This window comes from Acipenser ruthenus, chromosome 37 (genome assembly GCF_902713425.1).
Source record: "Acipenser ruthenus chromosome 37, fAciRut3.2 maternal haplotype, whole genome shotgun sequence".
Classification (NCBI taxonomy): domain Eukaryota; kingdom Metazoa; phylum Chordata; class Actinopteri; order Acipenseriformes; family Acipenseridae; genus Acipenser; species Acipenser ruthenus.
Genome location: NC_081225.1, coordinates 6,488,067 through 6,510,083, shown reverse-complemented (window position 1 = coordinate 6,510,083; position 22,017 = coordinate 6,488,067). Strand labels below are relative to the sequence as shown.

At 38.4% G+C, this 22,017-nt stretch overlaps 1 protein-coding gene and 1 long non-coding RNA gene across 3 annotated transcripts in view; both read left to right on the top strand.

The window, feature by feature from the left end:
* The window catches only part of LOC117966096 (netrin receptor UNC5D-like), a 296,114-nt gene that overhangs the window by 153,091 nt on the left and 121,006 nt on the right, over positions 1–22,017 (top strand). The window lies entirely within an intron of this gene.
* LOC131706779 (uncharacterized) lies at positions 5,895–12,029 on the top strand. The gene is made up of 3 exons (XR_009310787.1): positions 5,895–6,086; positions 6,883–6,927; positions 11,252–12,029. It is a non-coding gene; the product is annotated as an uncharacterized LOC131706779 (long non-coding RNA).

The window sequence follows — 22,017 nt, the reverse complement described above, 5'->3', positions numbered from 1 at the left end:
TAATGTTTTTAACGGTGCATTTGAAGATATGTATGGAAATGCATATCACTCAAAGGACGAAATGGTTATGCTAGACTCTGGAAAAGAAGACCCAGTGAAATTAGTTATTTACACCCGGTTCATTGTTTACAAATCATGCACAAAAGCTCCTTCTCGGCCCCAACGTTGCATTTCATTATGAAGTTACTGACTTCCCTCGATAAAAAAACGAATCCATGTCTGGGAGGTCACTAGACGTCCACTGCTTTTGAGCAACTCTGAGGACACCTGGTTTTTAGTCCCGTGCGAATCATGCTTTATATTCAGTATCGCACTGTCCAAAAAATTGAGAATGTACTGTAAGTATGAGAAAATCCCAGCATCAAAGATTGTAATGTGATCCACGAGAGCTTTATAAGCTGTGTGCAACTATTCAGTAACAATCATGGGAACACTAAAGGATCTCAGGGATGTCCTTCCACAAGTCTCGTGCTACCAATGGAGAGCAGGTCATTGCAGATTAAGCCTGCAGATGTGACCGAGTACCAGACATGGTACAGTGGCCCAAATTCTAGACATCTTCAACACAGGACAAGGCCCACTTTTCACTCAAACAATAGGTAACAGTGATCTACCCACATTCTGGGCAGGCAATGTAGATTCTCAGGAAAAAAAAAAATTCAAACACATTCTAATGACACTATAACCACAGTAGATATGTATTACAAATTGTACTGTAAAATATTGCTCTGCATTCACTCCATTACAAAAGCGAAGTCCTTAGATTGAATATAAAAAATGACCATTATTCAAAACTACTGTATGTAAAATTGCAAAGGACAAGGGTCTATAATTTTGCCTACAAGTGACAGCCAATTGAATATTTACTATCTCCCATACGGCGTATTGGCAGAAATTAATTTGTCTATTGCCACATTCATGTATATAAGAGTGAAACTGAGAAATAAGTGCAGTTTTTATTGCAAAGAATTTTCTTTCAAATTATACAGGTGTGGTATTTCTTGTTGCTTGCAGTGCAAACAGAAAAATATACAACTGCATTAAATCAAACATGTACATACACCTCTCATTGGTGATGGGAATGAAGCTTCAGTTGGTCTGACCCTACATAAACCAAATGAGGCAAACAGTGTCACAAAGCGAGGTTTAAGCAGGTTCAGTTGAACCATTACACCTGACCTGTGAGTCTTAGGAATCCTTTTACATTTCAGACATTGACGGTAGTGAAACATAATGATTTTACAGACACTGTCCAATTTCTACCACATTTTTCACAGTGCGCTATTTCAGGCAAGCCAAAAAGAACAGTTTTTCTAATATTTCTATACACAATTCTAAAGTAAGCCTGAAATGTTGTCCCCTTGCAATCAATATCAACTGTTAACTGAGGTTAAATTCCCTGCTGGTGCAGAAAAAAATAGTTTGTAAGTTCACATGGATTAGAAAAACATCTTTATTATAAAATCCAGTGATTAGTCATGTGACCTCCCAAACACAAAGCAGAGACACAAGAAACAGATGCAATAGGTTGTTTTCTCCCTTTTCGGGTTACATAGTTTACTTTACCCTGACACAACACCCACTCTTAAGTATCACTTGTTCACTTGTGCTCATTTAAGTTATTTTTGCATCCATATTTTAATGTGAATGCCATTTTTAAACAACATAATCTTTTCATATTTATCTCATAATTGGCTGCATGGCGGGCCAGCAGAGTGAAAAGAAGCGGTCGGCTGACAGCACACGTTTCCATGATGTTTAGTCCTGAAGCCCTGTACCAACAATGGTATCTGGGCAGGATTTTATTTTAACACACAACAAAAATAAACAGTCCAGCATTGCAGAAAACAAACAAGAAAACTACCTGGAATACCAGCAATGGTAAACTCAGGTTTCAAATAAAAAGAGTAAACAAAAACATCACAGTTACAAAAACAACAACAAAGGAAGCACAGGTTTTCTCTGTGCTGCTGCAGTGGATTTCCTCTCACTGCCTCTTTGCTTCCTTCTGAGGAATAAAGAATAGTCCTGGGTTTTTTCCACCATGGTAATCCACCAGGGTTTTCCAAAGCTTCAGGATTCAGTGAATTACAGCAGGTTTGTAAAAGCAAAACAACAAAGCACAGCCGCGTCTTTTCCGTGTTTTCATTACAGGACAGGGAGACCGAATGGCAAAACCACGCTACCTAAATACCGCCGAGTCCCGCCCTGCAATCAGCGCACTGCCCCACGCCAGCCAATCAACGAGCACAGCACAGCTGATTGCAATGATAGGACTCGGCGGCCGCATGGTTCCGCATTGGGCCAAGATGGCCGCCTGACCAGGAACCCAGTCTGGTCAGAGTTTAGCCTCCTGACCCATTCACGGTCAGCCCTATGCAGCGCTGCCAGTGGTCGGGAGGGCGAATTACAACAGGGACTCCTTTCAGTCCTGTCACAGACTCTTATCATCCTTTAGTATAGGGAGGGTTAACCTTTCTTTTTGTAAAATATACCTGCAAATGAGTCCTGCTGTGTTCTGTCTGATCATTGGTAAAAAAAAAAAAAAAAAAAAAGCAAGCTGAATAAAAATCATCTGTCCCTAGGAGCAAAACCTTTTCTCTTGTCTAATGATGTGAAGTCCATAATGAGAACAACTTTAGCAAAGGTGATAATAATTAGGAGTCATGTAAAATAGCCTCCCTTCTGAAGCCGTGTTCAAGCGCTGTGTCTGGTAATGAGGGCTGGAAGTGATATTGAGATTCCCATTGAGTTCTGGCTTTGCTGTCAGATCCATTGAGAAGCACTTGTCCTAAATTAGTACGTAGGTTGTATACTAATAAATGACAACTCTGAGCTGATTTTAAATATCACACTGAGCACAAAGTTCAAAACCACCATTGGGACTTCATCATTATTGCAATCGATTACGCTAAAGAAACTCATTACCAGACCACAGGGTTGCCAGCAATGATGGAACAAGTTGTTTGAATACTGCATGTGGGTCCTGCCTGCAAAGCTTTAACTCATGAGTTAGCTGGATGATAATGAAACAGCTGTATAGTCATTAAAGAGTAGCTAATACAAATAATTCCACAAATCTGTTTTGCATTTCCCTTGGTTAAGTAGGTCTAGTATGCAGTAAAGAATCACATTATAACTTATATTTTCTTTTAAAAGATGATATCTGGTACTGCAAGTTCTCATGTTTCCATGCCTTACTCTGTTATACTTGCTAGGTCTTCTGTGAGGTGAAATGGCTTCAGCAGTGTCATCTGTTGCTCAATATGAACCACAGTGCAGTATTCCACATTTGCTAAGTAGTATATCCCAGCAATGTTGTATTCAGAACACATGTTAGTTTGCAGGCTACAGTTGGGTTTCTCTAAGGTAGTGCAGCAGTACCGGGGTGACTTTTTCAATGCTGCATTGTAAACATCCCGGTACTAAGTACTGGTGCTCAGTATTTATATAGGTCAACCCATGTTACATGTAAACATGGAAATTTTGAGAAATTGGGACATATCCAAATGCTGCAGACTCCTATACTGAATGCTAATTTTATATAAACTTACTGAATACATTTAGTAGCCCATATCCTACCATTAGTTCCTAGTACAGATTACAATCCCCATTGTAGGTCCACTGCATCCCCATGTTGAATCATTTTGTAAAGACGGAGTCTCAAGGGAAATCTCCTTAAACGATTCAAGTGATGAATAGTGATATTTCAGTACAAAATGCATCATGAAATGTAAAATGTAGCACAATACATAACAAAAACCCCTTGACACATGTCCTTGAAGGATACATGTTTTAGATGAATAATGTGTATGGATGCTGATCCACCGTATTTCATGAAAGCATTGCCCTGTTTTTACAAAGCTGCTGCTGCTTGTGAATTAAGTGTTCATGAAAGGTGCAAAGAACTGGCTACAGTCAGGCAAGGTCAATTGACTGTGACTAGCTTTTGTGACATTTCCATCTGCACTAGTCTGTAAAACTGAATCTCATCTCGTTCTATTAGCAAACTAGGGCTGTTGCCGGTCCCATCTACAGTCTACAATCTACAATCCAATCTGCAACTCAACACACAAGTAATCTGCATGTATCAGGTTTTTGTATCATGTGACATTAATTCACCAACCTGCAATATTTCCTTTACAGTAAATATATGTTCACAGCCTTCATGTTCAGTTTTTTTTTTTTCTGCATTCTGAGATTTCAAACCCGCCTCTGAGGTCCTTCTCATTAAATAGCTTCCACCATCAGCAACAGCTGGAGAGAGTGAGTTTTGCCAGCCCGCAATTCTAACTTGGGCTGAGTCCCAGTTGTAATCGATTTGATCTTGCTCTGCTGCTGCTGGAAATGAAGAAGTCTGATTTCAAATCATTTTCAAGTCTTACATCCCATACGGTTTACACTTTGCATGTTAACCCATTAAGTGCCATCATCCTCATTTGAGGACAGGCTACTTTGTAATGTGTGGAGCATTTTTAACTGGCATCTACCTGTTCTTTACATTTCCTCTAACTATATTGTTATGATAACTTACTCTAATTGTGTTACCCGCAAAAATTAAGTCTAAATGTAACTGTTAATTGTGCAAATATAGCCCTTAGATGCTTTTATGACAATTAAATACTATATATAATAAGAAACTGAGGCCTAAAAAATATAAATGTCTTGGTGTTTTCCTACCCACAGTGATAATAAAGCTCCAATTTCTATGTGTTGAGCTTCATAGCCAGCATGAAATTGCATTGCCCTGATTATGGGCATGTCTATATCAGGTGTTTATAACCACAATGAAGGATTTACTTTTTTCTGATTTAGAATGTATGACATTACATAAATACAGCTTGTGTTCTTTAATTGTAATTTGGTTCTTGATGGGTTAAGTTGCTGGTATAATGGGTTCTGGCAGACATTCATTATTGTCTGCTGTCTGTCACTTTGTATCCAGCAAAGTGCAAAAGGAGCACTGAGAAGTGTATGTAAAAAGTTAGGGAACAAACTTTATGTATTATGTAGCACAACCTTTATAAAATACAGAACAGTACATGGCATGGTAAAGCATATTCTTGCATTATAAAGCAGCATGGTATTAATGCAGTGTAAAATCCACAGTTCACATTCATCAAATGACTAAAAAAGAAATACTAAAAAATCATGGCTTTTTATACATTTTTTAAACTATTTGTTTACTTGGTTTTCAAAGAGATGTGTAAAATCTGCAGCAATGCAACAAACAGAATTGTATTAAGTTTCCTTTAGTAATTACTTTTTTTTCAGTTTTTAATACTGCATATTCTACCACTGAGTGTTACTCTAGTTATTTAAATCCTGCAAAACAGTTACACAGAGTTGATAGAAAACAAGTTAGGAGAATCCTGTTCAGTTGATCAAGTTAATACAGTTATCTGATTCAATGCAGGCAGGCATCCCCCCCACCGTCCCATCTCATTAAACCACGCTGATGACTTCAGGTGACACTGCTACCACCTGCCACAGCTGCTTTTTTCAGCTGTTATTTCCTTTTTCATTACGAGGTGAGGCTCATGTCAAGGCAGCTGTTGGTGAAATAAAAAGAGACCCAGGTTGCAAGTCACAATTAGTGTATGTAAAAATGCATTTGATTATAATTCATAGAAATGTCATGCTACATTGATCAAATAACCAACTCCAGGGTCATTATGGAGTGAAAATTCCAGAACAAATTGAAGGTAGTTTTATTTTTTAACTATAAAAACTACACATTCAAAATACAGATATGGGCAGGAATGCAGTATTATATTTTTCAGAATTGTTTATTTTATGGATGGGGTTTAATTTATTCATTTAGCTGTATTTACCTTGATTGTGATTTTAGTGCGTTTTTTTTTTGTGTTTTTTTGGCAGTACTTTATGTTTCAAAGTCTAGAGAAACGTCATAGAAGAACCTGAAGTTTGTTTTTGATGGGTTATATGACAACAAAGCATAGTCACTGGCAGCCTGCTTGGGACAGAGTGGGTTTCAAAATTTGATGCACACTATCAAGTTGTGAGGATCCTGTATCAAAGTAGGACAGCCGGTATTTTACTGGACAAATCGGTACAGTTGAAAGGTATGTAACAATTTGTTATGACACTCAAAACTGAAGTATCTTTAAAGTCTCCCAACCTCCTTATTCTGGCCTTGGTGGCTACTTACTGCAGCGAATTGTAAACAGTGGTGTGCTGCAGCCAGATGCTTTTAATTGCCAACACCCTTTCTATTTCTGGCACAATTCATTTTGAAGTGCAGGTGTTAATGAATTAGATGCACCGACTTTGCAGCGTGAGCCTGAAATGCTCAGGCCCCGTGTTGAAGCAAGCTCTTTCATGACAGCACTCCCGCTTCTCTACCTGTGCTAATTAGAAAGCACTGATCATCTCTCACTGCAACCTGACAGCCCATTCCTCCAAAACAGGACTCCCAATTACCAGCCTGATGATTACCAAGCTGTCCGATGTCCTCGTTTCAGGCAGTGCGGTGTCAAGTGAACAGTCTGATGAAATTATTTGCAATACTGAGCTTTTCAAAAGGTTTCAACCCAGAATATATTTTTTGATTATTTAAATAAAATATATTATTGGTAGTCTGGCGTTACCTTCTTTAACAGCAGTCTGGAAAAGTTTCATATTTCATATCATATCAAACGTTATTTAATTCATCCAGACAGTAAAAGAGTGCTCAGTTTCTAACACCACTGACTAATTCAAACCAGCATTCATCGGTGCAAAACTTGTACAGATTGACGACTGTTTGTAAAATTGGTTCCAGGAAAGAGGTTTTAAAGGGCTAACATGTTATTGGTAGGGAATATCTTAGCTTATATATTATTGTTGTTTATATTCACTTTGTATCATTTTGTGTTTCAGTTGTCACATCCTGGGGACTTTTGAAAAACCTGTACCTAATATCAGGTTGGTCTACAGTTTGCCGTGATCACAGCCTTAACAAGGGCTGTTAATCCATTCAGTCGTTAAAATTTCACACAATTGATGCAGAGAGGTAGGCAGAGAATCGTGATGACAACTGCAGTGTTCAAGTTCATCCCAATCATGCTCACCTGGTTTGAGATCCAGGGATTGTGTAGGTCATGGAAGATGACGGAAGTTTCTGTCATGCTCCTCAAGTCATTCATGTTCAATTCTAAAAGTAACCATCGCCATCAGGGTACAAGTGCAGCATTGCTGGGTGGACTTGATCCGCAAAGATGCTTAAGTAAATGATGGCATTCCTTCAGCCTTCCAAAATAATGAAGGGACTCTAAGTATACCAGGAGAACATGCCCCACACCAAGGTGCTGCCAAATCCAATTGGGTAGACAGGTCGTAATAGAGGCCCTGTTTACCAGATTCTTTTGTCGGTAGCTTTGTATATTCTGTGTGTGCTACTGTGTGTTAAAACCCTTTGTCTTTTTTTAAACTAACGAATCGTACTGTCAACATCATGAATCTTAATTAGCACACAAACCCTAGAGTCAATATCTTAGAAAATGTTTTCATGGAATACCTGTGTAAAAAAATAAAATAATAAGAGGGGATCTAGCACCTAATAGGATAGATTCTGCCAAACTTTCCCCTGCCCATTATGTCAGTCACTCGAGCTCCTCGGTTTTAATTAAATCAGTCTCTCACAGTCCCATTTGGATTAGTGCCTCCAAGTCTGGGTCAATACCGTAAAGTATCTAAAGATTGAGCTCGCTCGATAAATCAATTTCTACAACACTTCAGACCTTTTCTACCAAGCGAGGAACCAGTGACTTTCCAGCAACGAGCTGTATGTCAAAGGAGGTATTATTTCTCAGGCTGTAAAATCATTAAGAGGTCTGGCTCTACTGGTTAGCTCAATACTATAGTTACTCCAGTAACACAGTCCTGCTAAGGCTGGGTTTTTTTTGCTGTGGGAAAACCAGGACTGAGAGCTGACTTTTTGGAAGCTGATTGGTGATATTAGTTGCTCTGAATCCAGCAATGGATATTAACCTTTTGAATATCAAATTACAAAAACACTGAGATTAAAAAAATAATAATATTCGATAAAGCAGCAAAGCCGGTAAAAGTGGATGTGAGTTTGTCATTAGAACTGAAATAAGCTTATTTCTTTTCTTTTCTTTTTTTTTTACAGTTGTTTGTGTATGAATATCTCTAGATCTTTTACAATCCCCAAACAAAAGTTTGTTTTTTTTGCAATCTGAACAAAAAAAGCAAACATTTATTTACATTTCCATATTTCTACATTTAATTATAACTCAAGTATGAGAAATTGCAATTAAGTATGTGTCAAAATTCCGGTGCATCTTATCCTGTGTGCAGATGTCATCCTGTGCGGAGGACATATGGTGTAGTTTTAAAGCTAGAACAACAACACCACTTTAAAAAAAAAAAGTTTTAATTGCAGTCCCTGAATGCAACCCCTTTTGTGATTTGTATTGAGTTAAGGGTGTTATGGTTACGGTCTCTCTTATTCAAACAGAAAGCACACGGTTTGAGAAGCCCTGCTTTGCTTGACAGTCCACTCTCCCCAAGATGCGCTTATACAGTAATAATAATAATAATGGTAATTTTGCTTATATGCTTACTAAATATTTTTTCGTCAGCTGAATCTGCTTAATGAAAGCTGTATTTCTCAAGTGCGGTTGATTGAAAAATGAACTTGCTAGCATGTGTCGTCAGTGAAGGGAACAAGTGGGTTCAATAGCTGAATATTCCGAGCTGCAGCCTGCCCAAACCACTTTTTTTTTTTTTTCAAAGTAATAAGTTACTGTAACCAGTTACAATTTTGTTCAAGTAGCTTGCACAGTAACTGCAACAGAGATTACTTTTTGCACACACCCTGATGGTCCCATCACTGCAGAGACTCAGGTCTATGAGCAGACTCTGCGGTTGAAAAAGAACATTAGTTAAGGCTTGTAAATCTTAGCAGAACAGCAATAGAGATTGATACAGAACACTCATCACAGGGTAGTAAATAGGTAAGTAATTGAATATTCTGAAACTGTAGCTGGTGAACCGTATCCCTTTAAGGGGAACATGATTTTTTTTTTCAAACCTTTATATCTCAGAACCTGCAGAGGGCTGAGAGATGGTTTGATATGGTATGTTGTGGCATTGTTTCTTGAAATGTTTATTTTGTTTGATGGGTTAGTCATTTTATAGAATGAAAAGTTTGATGAAAATGTGTTTCACAATTGAAATGTACAGGGGGTAGGCAAAATAAAAGATAAACACCTGCCATAACACTGGCAATGGTGTTTAGAGATTCCACAGGCAGCTAGGACAGATCCTATGCAATAGTGCAAGGTGTTTACATTGTTTTGGAGGGATATTAATGTTTCTCAGTGATACTAGCCTCCAGTTCCTTCAAGGGATCACAATCTACAGCGAAGTCTGATGTGTAATGAAGTCAGTTTGGGGTGCTACTATACTGAAGGACACATATTCAAGTGTGAAGGACAGGGTTTTCTTAGTAGAAAAGTGTCAAGGGCATGGTTTTGTAGCTGTACATGCAAACGTGTGTGTCACATATTGCAAGTGTTTCCATTTTTTTCCGAGCCAAATTGTACAGCAACCTTCATATCCCAGCCATGGCGGAGAGGGGGGGGGGGCGGATGGGGGGGGGGGGGGGGAGAGAGGGGAAGAGTGATGCTCTTTGAAAGAGAATTGTGTTTTGGCATTGTCGCTTGAAATCATTTCCTGATATGCTGACTGTGACGGGATGACAGAGGGTGAGACTCAGAGACAGTTTTAAAAGTTCAAATATAAAGCTTTTATTCAACAAAACACACCAAATAAACTGGCACAAGGGCCAAACAAAAGGTTTCAAACATAAATAAAACAAAACTCACAAATTAGGCTTCAATCCTTCCTGCTCTTCAAACAAAAAAAAACACAGCAAACAAAAACAGCCCGCTTTCCCTCCTGTTTCTGGAACTCTCCCTCTGCCCCCACTGTGAGGCTGAGGCCTCCTTATATACCAGGTGGCTGGGACTGATTGCAGCAATTAGCTCAATCCCAACCACCTGAAGCAATTTATAGGTAGGGCAGGGGATTAACCCTGTCCCTGCCGATCTAAACTAAAACTAATAGGCAGGGCCTCATCCTGCCACACTGACTCATTTTAGATTAAATTTGTGGGGTTCAATATGGAGAATGTATATTTTAGAATGACGTAGAGAGAAAATATACATGCAGTCTTGAAATGTTAAAAAATAAATCCCAATATCAAACAATATTTTACAAAAATATATACCAGAACCACTGTACCTTACATAACCCATAAACCATAGGATAATTGATGAAGCCTCCTTTATTCTTTATGACAGACATTTTTATAAGTTTGTCCAAAAGTCTGAGCAGTGAACTTTTAGAAATAGCTGAACCTTTCAGAAGACATTTAGAATGAATAATAAAGGCATCATCCAAACTGTATTTTTAGCTTTGTTTTCTTTATTAAATGTGACACTAGAGTACCATTGCTGGTACTCCAGTGTCAGCACTGTGTTGTTAATTAAATCTACGTGCCTGTCATGGATAGGCTTTGTGGTGATGTCAGACCAGGAAGTAGACAGATACAGTACTTGGGTGAGTAAAGATGCTGATGCACAAGTTTATTATTAATAAAACATTTTAACAAACAAAATACAGAACAAACAAAACGGCACGGTGGCCAAAATAAATAGTGAACACAAACCGCAAAACAAATATCGTGCTGGTGCCCGTACCTCCTGTCTGTACACCCAAGCCCGAGTGAGAAATGCATGCTCCTTTGAAGCAGCTGTGCCAGGACTTGATTGCTAATCATTTAATCTAGCCCCGGCACAGTCTGCACATGAAATAATTGTGACTTCTCCATGCCCACATACCAATCCTACAATTTAAATCACCTGTGCTACATAAATCACACTATACAAATAAACCAAATACACCCAGGGGCGGGGGGTACCCCGTCACAGCGCCTGTGCGGCGTGTCAACACCAATGCTCTATGTCTGCCTCATTATTATTCAGTGACAACCCACATATGTAACATCACCCTATTACAGATGTCATTCAGGGTTTTAACAGAGATGTACTGGATGGGTGCTGTGGGATAGTGTGTAGGTGGTAGATGTCCTAATAATGTATTACAAATGGTAGACTGATAGTTATAATTTTAATCTGTCATCTTGTGACCTGTTTGTGCAAATTACACTGTACAGTGCTAAACAAGCCTGTTTGTCCCAATTTCGTATCCCTCACCGCAGCAATTCCCCTCAGCAGCTCAGGAGAACTGAAGATCAGTGGGCATCCTCCAATGCCACGACCAAACCAGTTGCCGCTTTACACCCAGGAACTCGAGAGCAGATGTTGGTGAGCTACTAGCTTCTGGAGGACAAGCGTCAGCCCTGCAGGTCTCAGCTTGAGCTCAGCAGATGCCTGGCCAGTAGGGTCCGCCGTAGCGGGATGAGGAGAAACAATCCCTGCTGGTTTTGCCTTCCTCAGGGGCGCCACAGCCAAGGTGACAGTCCTTCTGGAATCCACAGCCAGGATGCGAATCTGCGCTCCCCTGACTGCATGACTCACCCTGCACACCACGTGCCCCTGCTTTTACCAGGGACCCCCAACCTTTTTAGGTATAAAAAAAGTTTAAATACATCTTTAAAACTTCCTCTCATCAATGCAGTGCATCTTGATTTATTTCTCACACGTTTCAGATTAGTTCTGAAAGCCCTGCTGGTAGGAAGCTTTGTGTGTGCCGCCACCATCTAACCTGTAATGAGCTCACCAGAGAGTTAACATTAGAACTTTAGAAACACTCTCTTCTTTCAGCGCCTCTGTGAAAGGAACTCATTTTAATTTACTGTTGTTATTTGTGAATGGAAACTCTTAAGGGAAGCACCAGGAGTTTAGTGATGCCATGAAGGACACAATACAGAAGGAAATAACAGAAATAGGCCCCCTATGTGTACTTTTAACCAGAGCTTACAGCTGTTAGTGCTAATTACAATGTAGCATGTTCTAATAAAGTATTTACTAATCACATCAAGGCAAGGTTATTTTATTGTATTCTCCTGGGACTGCAATGTCAGTTGTTTTTTGTGTTTTACTCACAGGGTCTAAGCGAACATTTCTCATTCGTAAATTAAAAAGGTGATGTTTCCTGCTTAGTATTAGATTGGAGAGAACTTTTCATTCGCACATCCAGCTTGTGAAAAAGAAAAGAAACTCAGCAGCCATACACATACAGGTTTATGTTTCCCTTATGGGCAAATCACAGGCAATTTGACCCCTCCGTAGTAAATGTATTACATGGTCAATTTGCCAACAGTGGAAAATCTGGCCGATTGTAATTATCTCAAAATAACTTTTCTAGACTTGTATTGTATGTGTTTTTTTTATGTTTTCCAATCCTTTATGTTGTAGTTCCCTCATTTCTGCAACACATATGCAACATTTTCTGATTAGAATAAAACAGATTTTGATGTAAAACTATAAGAAACTACACAATGAAAATGATGAAAGCATTAGCCTAAACATACAGGTGGATTTCATTGTGGGATTCATTTCATCACCCTGTACTTTGCTGGGATAAGCCACAGGTGTTTTTTTGGAGAGTTTTTCCACCTGGATTGCATCAACCACTTATTTCTAGGGGTAAACACAAAGAGGTGGTTGTTGCAATAATGTCTGACATTCCCCCACTGCTGTAAATTCGTATTTGTTGTGATTAATGAAACATATTTAGTGTTATAGGTAGTGTACTGTATCTGTTCCCATAACATAATTTATAAATGACTATCAAAAAGATGCAAAGGAAACAAATGCATGAATGAGGACTGAAATAAATACAGTACCCAACACCAGCGTACAGGGTTATTTCGGGCAGCTGTTTATATCAGAAAAATAGCGTTTGCCGTTTGCCATTCCCATTGATTTCAATAACAAAGGCATTGTTTATACCGTGTTAAGCACGCCATATATTTCATGCAAACTCAGCTGTTTGGATCGTTATGTGCTATTCACATAGATTTAAATAACAAATGCACTGCTTATTACTGTAGTAATCGTTCTTACTAATTTATTATCAGTATTATTTATTTCTTAGCAGACACCCTTATCCATGGCAACTTACAATTGTTACAAGATATCACATTATTTTTACATACAATTATCCATTTATACAGTTGGGTTTTTACTGGAGCAATCTAGGTAAAGTACCTTGCTCAAGGGTACAGCATCAGTGTCCCCTACCTGGGATTGAACCCACGACCCTCCAGTCAAGAGCTCTAACCACTACTTCACCCTGCTGCCCTAATCCACCAATCAGCTGTTTTCACCTTGTTACCTTGCCATTCACATAGATTTCAACACAAAAGGCAGCTCTTTACTGTAGTAAAAGCTTAACAGATCGATCAAGCAACTATTTGCACATTGTTACTGAGAGATTACCCCTGTACTGTACCTTGGCTATTACGCAGTACGCAGTGTCAGGTTTACAGCTTGAAAAAGCAGCACTGACTGCAACAGCAAGCATGGCTAGAAAGAGAAAAGCGATTCGCATCAGCACGAAAATTCAGTTTGTAAATAAAATGTCTCTGTTAGATACTGTGCGCTTGCTTAAGCATGCTTGGAACTCGGTGAGTCAGTAAACAATGTAACGTTGCTTCGAAAAAGCTGGGGTTTCTGTAGTTGAGGAGGAGAGTGCTGACGAAAATACAACTGAAACTCTTGACCAGAGGGGATGTCAGAGGAAGAATTCTCAGCTGTGTCACCTTAGTGACCAGGACGCTCTGCATGAAACAGACACCGATGACGTAGGCATGCGTGCTGCACTTGTAACACTGCGGCGTGCTATGGAGCAGCATCCGGATATAGAGCCGAATTGGGATTTTTTTAGAAAACGCTGAGTTTGCCGTGCATACTGGCAAAAAAAGCTTGTCTAGATGCGTATCACAGTGTTCTTCGCTGGAAACAATTTGCAGTAATGTAGCCTACCTGTACTGTATATTTCTGCACTTGCATTGCTTTTTTGCACTTTTTGTTACATTCACAGGTTTTAATACATCTTTTGTATTAGTGTAATGAGTGTCTTAATAAAGAGTTTGTTTTGATAACTGTACTGGTGATTGGGGGACATTTTGAATGTCAGGTTATTGTGTGGGAGTTTATACCATCCATCGCTTACTACGGGTGAATCACATTAACACAAACGCGCCCATTCTAAGCGGTGGCGACTGTAACAATATTCTACTGTACAGTGTTTCTTTAATAGGTCATTTGATACGGTGCAGCCAGGTTTATTTTACTCCTGAGAGATTTTATTTTAATGTGGTATAAATTATACTTTTGTTTTCTAGCTATTTAATTATCCATTTAATAATAATAGTTAATCAGCAAGAAACTCAAAGCCAGGGAACTGCTCCTATCTTCAGCTAAGCTAAGCTGATTTCTGCTTTGTAATGTCAGTGTTAGTTTCAGCAGAAAGACAGCGATCCATGTTAACTGGACTGGTTTTTTACTGAAACTTGTGAGGCAGTAATACCTTTCCCTAATGACCACAGTCTATCCATCGCTCTGTGTCTCCCAAATGATAATGCATGGCGCGTGACCACGGCCATCAGGGACTTGTCAGCGTTGTTAACCATGGCTGCCCATTGACAGCCTCTAATAGAAAATGCCATATGGGCTGAACAAGGTTAGTGTGTGTGGTTTCTCTTCATTATATGTGAGTTTTTCAGTCAGAGAATAGATCACCATCCCTTTCTTCAATTATATAAAAATATTGTTTTCAAAGATTAGTTTCTGCAAGACTGGTACAACATTAAATATTTGTATATTCTGAAATAAATCAAATAAATAATAATACAATTAATCAAATAAACCTTAATGATAAATTATAATTATAGTCCTACTATCCTTATAGTACCTTTTAAACATTGCAATTAATGTTAGCTGTATAAAACGCCAACCAAGATTATCTTTATTCCAGTTATTGTTTGTTTCGTAATCCTACGGAAGGTACTGTATCAAAAGATTGTCATCCCATTGGCTCGCTTTAATAAGAAAAGTGAAAATGGAAGGCCACTTGCCATAAGGATTTCCCTAGGAAAATATCAAAACCAACCTGGTCTCAGCAATGCCATGGATATATACCAAAAACTTCCAGGAAGCCATACACAACAGAAAGACTACACTAGTATACCCAGACCATCTTCTGTAACTAGACCTTCCTTGCACCAAGAGAGTATATAGCACATGCTTATAAAGTACTGGTTTTCAGGCAGACCATGGGGAAGTTCATGCAACAATTAGAAAGTTACAGTATATCATTTGCACCCATGTTGTTAGGATAAAATGGCATTCCAGACAGAAAGTGGTCAATGTCCCAATGGTTATCACATCCCTGAGGTAGCGAGGCAAATAAGGATTTACTGGAACATCTATTCAGGATAGTCCTACGACAAAGCCTTGGCTGTATAAAATTGGTTTGGGCTTTTGCCAATGGAAAAAAAGGGCTTTTGTGACAGGCATCTGGCATAACCTGCCTCTCTTAACCTAGCTTCCCTTTTGCAACAAAACTTATGCTGAAGAGCGGCAGGATTTGACTGGTGTATAATAGCAGATGTTCCTCGACAGTAAATCTTTCGACGCTCGTGCTGGCTAAGCAGGTCCAACACTGGTATTAAATAAAGGTTTATTAGCGTCACTCTGAACTTGGTTTATAGGCCATTCTACCAGGGCTTGACCAGGCCTTCAATATACTGTGTCTCCCATATAAATAAATCTATCTAAGCCGTGTGCCTTCCCGGGCCATCTCTGTGCCACTTTAATTTACTCTCTGACCTGTAAATCTCTTCAGGTAATTTTTACACCAGGAGAGAGAGAAAAAAACAGTGAAATGGTGCTTAAGGGTGAAAAAGGATTGTCCTTTCAAAGTAAATGAAACATTCCCCTGCTGCTTTGACACTTGTAAGAGGTTCGATGTGAAAGAGGCAATGGGTTAGAAATTACAGCTTTCAGAGGCACCCGGTTAAGAGCCGGAGCCATCGCTGATTAATCTCCAACCCGCTTATGATTTAAGTGGCTCATTCACAACTAAAGATCTTCATGCTCTTAAAAGAGAAGTACTTGAACTCTTAAATTGCTCCTTCTTAAGGGGAGGGTTTGAATATCTACAATCAACAGTCAATGCATTTGTAATTTACTTGAAGGATGTTTCATGATAAGCTGGATGTTGTCTACTGGTGCAAAGGTGGTTGCTATGGAGCAATGTTAGAGAAGGCCTTGAGTTTTATTATACCGTTGTTTTAGTTCTCTTGGTCAGAGGGTAGGGAAACCGGGGTGAGGTCTAGGCTGTGCAAGGCAAACAAAACAAAAATAGGTAAAAACTCTTTTAACAATGTCCATCTGTTCACATGTCTAGCAAATATAGCAATAGTATAAGAGAGATCACTTATTTTACTACTACAAAATGCACACTGCAGTTGTCTGTGGTCAAAGACACGGTAAAACGATTTTGTATCGATTTAGTATCTCGAACAGCAGCTTCATTAAACGATAGTATCCTGTAGTAAACTATTTGCAGCTCTGTATGGCCGATTTGCATGAGTAGGGTGAATTATTCACACATCAATAACAATACTTCCTACAGATGTCAGGACTGCCCAGTCTCTGACCACATTCCGGCGCCTCCTTAAGACTCACCTCTTCAAACAGCACCTGTAGAACTCCTCTGTTGTACCCTGGGACACTATCACCCTTCATTTAAATATGCTTTATTTTGCTCTTATCTGCCCCCTATTTTACTGCATTTAATCCTGTACCTCAGAATATTGTAATCTCCCAAGTGTTTAATCTGTAGTATTTTGTACTTAATCATATCCTGATGTAACTATCACTACTTAATCATATCCTGATGTAACTTTCACTATTATCTGCTGTATTATTGAATTGTGGTTTGTCACACTTGAGAATTATTGTATTTCTTGTTCTTATTGTATGACTTATATTGTAACACTTGAATGTATTTGTATTTGCTTGCGATTGTAAGTCGCCCTGGATAAGGGCGTCTGCTAAGAAATAAATAATAATAATAATAATAAAATACTCACTGAAGAAGTAAAGACTTTATTGCTTTTGACAATGAGAGTTACTCACTTTCCATTGAGGTTAAGGATCCCATTCAATCCAATTGAAACATTAGTGAATAATACTGCTGTCTGACCTATAGTGGTCTGAGTCACAATGTGGTTAGAGTGAGAAGGTTGCAGGAATTGTAAACCACTTGTACTGACAAAACATTGATTTTCAAATATTTTTGATGTATAACCAATGCTACTAGTAGCAGTAAGATAAAGCACAAACATTATACAATAACATTGACAGAACCCTTACTGCTGGTTTCACAGATCCTGATTAGAACTAATCTAGGACGACTGTACCTTACCTAATGTAGCATTGGATAGTCCACGGTTAGTGCTAATTGGGGTCTCTGAAACCAGCTGTTAAAGAAAAATATAAAAATTACAACTGGGGTACCATTATATATAGAATATCTTATCAGGTGATGTACGATAAAACTTACATTCACTCCATGAGACGTCACAGCGGATACCCACAAATAGCTTGCCATGAGTGGGCTTACTGGTGAGAATCGTACACAGAGCTCTATACTATATCTTTTATAATATATAGTTAAATAACAATCATTACAGACTATCTGACAAATACATTTAAGACGGATGTATCACATCAAATATATATTCTACACATTAATATAATAGTATATATACTATTGCACAGTGGTCCAGGTATTACATATTTGTCTTGATATGATATCATGGTTACTGCAATGGATTACCAGTGTATAATGTGATATCATTAGTGTTTTAAATTATGAAAATGTTACCAATGCAATACCATTCCACTAAGGACTCATACTATTACACTAGGGGATCTTTGTTTTGAATCATGGCATTGTCAAATCAGCTTGAACCAGGAGTGAAATTCTGCCGGTACTCGCTGGTATGCCGTACCGGGACTTATTTTAATGCCGGTACTGGGTACCAGGACTTATTTCATCTGCTTCATCAAACATGGATGCATTCATCCACTCACACAGTCCACTAGCACAACGTTTCTTAAATTCACTTTCATTCAGCACAGTTCATGCTGCTTGCATTTTGTTTCCTCATACTGCTTCTGTTTCTGTTAGCTGCTATTAGCCACCTTTAACGTCAGTATAAGCATTGTATGTTGATTGGCCGAGCTTTCATTCTGATCAGATTTCATTTTGGCATGCGTCACAACTCTCCACCCATTTCGCTTTGTGACAATGCTCATTGGTTGATCAACGAAAGAAGACTTTAACAGTGCAACGTGAAAACAGGGGTATGAAGGCATTATTTTCTTAAGTGCGGAGAAACTATCTGAATATTGGAACCAACATTTCTGCACAAGTTGAAGGCAAAAATCCATTTCATGAATTACATAGTTGATAAATATGTTTTAATAATTATCACAGCGCGTTTTGCCTTGCACAGATTTCCTTTGCCAGAATTTGCTTGTAAGTTTCTAAAATGGCAAGTGATGTGTGGAACAGTAGGGATTAACATAAACAAAAAAAAACCAGAATCAATAAAGTGCTTCTTCAGATCTGGCGATACAGATACAGGTGTGTGTCACGTTTTCCAAACACTGGCCCAACTTGCAAGGTAATGTTAAGTATAGAGATCAAAGTTTAGTTTTGTTGTGATCTTAGTATTTTCTGTTTGAGGACTGTAATTAGGGTTGCCAACTGGCCACATAATTCTAGGACACTTTCAGACAGGTCAGGTTTTTCAACTCCCCTCTCTACTGCAAATTAATGGATTTTATTGAACATGTAAAGTGAGTGTGAATTGCATGAACTGTCACTAAACGAATGTAATTGTTTTTCTTACTAGTTACTAAAAGCACACACCTGTCCGGGGACGTGAATTACTTCCTGTGAGGATCGTTTCCATCAATCAGACTGCTGATTTGCTGTACTGTGTGAAGCAGGAAGACATATTAAATAAATAGAACCTTAACCACAAGGATGAACAAAAAAAGAGTGTGGATGACTGCAAAATTCTCTATAACTATGGATTTGCACTATTTTGATAGATATTGTTTACCATATAACATTTCAAGTAATACAAGTTCAAGTAGTACATGTTGTTATGATCCTCTCCCAATAGAATCACCACCTCAATTAAACAAGTCAACACCTTTATTGAAGAAGCTCACGCAATTCACACTCACTTTACTTGCTGATTCATTTGTGGTTTAGAGAGAGGTGAGTTAAAAAAAAATAAAAAAAAAACTGGCCTGTCTTAAAGTGTCCTGGAATTATGGGGCCAGTTGGAAATCCTAACTGTAATAAACAAAACCCAAAATGATAAGGTGTTTTCTTTGTACAGTGTCCCTTTTCTACATTTTTTGAAGAGATTATGGCCCTGCCCACACTACATAACCGATCTCGAGAACCGTACTCGAAACCGTTCTAGCTCAAAGAGTCCACACTGAAGTACCGTTTCATGTTTAGTCAGGCTTAATTCGTCCACACACCATTAGAATAGTTCAGTTACAATTCCCAGCAGCGCAACGAACCGTGGAAATTAATACGATAGTATCCCACCATGCACTGTATTTTATTTTAAAATATTGTGTTATGCCCCATATTAACAGAGGTGCATATTGCTAAAAAGAAATATAACAAGTAAGTAGGGCTTGAAGTTTTCAGGTTTTATTTTTAATCAGGTGAAGTCCCTTTAAACAAATTGAGCTGATTCTCTTTTATAATGAAACTCGGAAAAAGCTGTTCATTACAAAACAATCTTTGTTTTTACCTTCATATCTTGCCTGAGCCTAATTCTGGTCCTCTTAATTTTATTTCAAATAGAGCTGACAAATTACGTGATTTGTATTTCATTTTTGTAGTCGCCTAATTTAACGTTGTGTTTTTGTTATTTTCCCCACTAGTTTAACAGAGATGTACTGACAGATTTTTTTAAGCATAAAAAAGAATACCTAGTGCGGAGTGTGCACTGATAACAAGTCCTTCAGGCGCCTGCTCTGAGTATTTCACCAAACATACCACAAAGCATTTGGGGATATTGGAGGATACACAAAAAAATGTAGTTTGGTATTACAGCGTCCACACTTCTGATAAACCGCACTACCTGATGCGATCTAATTAGAACCAGACTCAAGACTACCTCCTGAGGTGGTCTCGAGTCCGGTTCTCGAGTACGGTATTAAATGCTGCGTAGTGTGGACGCAAACCGTATGTAGCACATTTAAGCCGGCTTAAATGCAACTTTTATACTGTTTGTGCCTGAAATACACTCATCTTTTTCTGGAATAGATCATGGTAATTAATCTAGACATACACATAACAGAGAAGCGCACAGAATATATTACTGTTGAATAAGTAATAAGTAAAAAAAAAAAAAAAAGAAAATGATATAACAGGGATATGTGTTCTAATCCAAGGCTAGTGTAGCATGTTGTAGATGAATACCCAGGGTCTGGAAAGTATGGGGATGATTTCAGAGAATATTACTATAGGGATTAATGTGCCTGGTACATTAAAAATTAGAGGGGTATTTTGGCCCCTATTGTGCATTGTTTGACTTAGACTTTTTTGTATGCTTTTTTCATAGCAGTTATTTTTTTAAATACACTTTTTTAGGATAACTTGAAACAAAATGCCCTATCTACAGCAGTCACTGCATAGTGTAATATTTCTTAATACTTACCATTTAAGGTTTAATTTACCGTAAAAACTAGAGTATAAGTCGCACCGGTGTATAAGTGACCCCCCCCCCTCCCCCTCCCCCTCCCCCTCCCCCTCCCCTGAGACAACAATTTCAGGAAAAAGCCTGTAGGTCACACCGGTGTATAAGTCACTCCCCTCTTTTTGGAACTCCATAAAACATCTAGAAAATAGACTTATACCGAGGTTTTTACAGTAAGTGTTGTATTACAGTACAGGACTGAGTGATACATGCAGAGGGTACAAAGCTTCCAGTATTTTCTGCTTCTTTATTTATGGTGAATTGCTTATATTTTATCATTTCATAATTTTTTAAGGCTTATTTTGTATTCATAAATGTTTTGTGTACCAATATGTATACATTTTAAAAGTATTTATTCATTGTCACTAAAATTGTATCAATTTTGTATGTTTACACTGGGCTGTGCATATGAGTACCTGCATTTTTTTGTTCAGAATTTCACCCCTGGTTTGAACCCAATGCTGTTTACTACCTTGTAGATATTACAGGAGGTAGTGGTGCTTTAAAGTCACCACCTATCTCATCCCTGTCAAGCATTAACTGTTTTGCTTCTGCCTAATTTTTCTGCCACAGGGTAAAATATTAGACACTACGTCCAGTAGACACAAATTCAGCTAGTGCATTCTTCGGAAAGCACTATTTGAAATGTCTTCACAGTTTTACCTTAGAATTCTGAAGTTTGAAGTTGGTGATAATTAACTGAGATACTGCTCTTGGTCTTATATACTGTAATGTCATTCACTGGACACCTGGTTCAGTTCTTTGGCATAGCATTGCCTCGTGGTATGCCTTATAGTCCCTTATAAAGTTGTCACTCATTGTACTTCATGTAACTGTTATTTTTCCTTAAGCATAAACCCAATTGAGTGTAAGATTAGACTGGGTTCATGCACATACAGGCCCACTAATAAACATTTTCATTACCTGCTATCTCTGTTTTCTTTCAGACACCGAAGCTGTTCACAGAATTAGGTAGAACCAGCAACATGCATGCGGAATTAATATTTATGAAGGCAAAAACCTTATGCAGAACCTTCCCCCGAGCTATTGCTTTCATTTAGGAGAATGGTTGGAAAAATGTAGTGAATCGAATTCAGTGCCCACATACAGTATATTTTAATGTGGTTATCAAAGTCTGTTAACATAAATTTATCATACGTTCCCTAAGTAGGGTTAACACCGATCTTGATAGTGAAGAGTGTACCCGC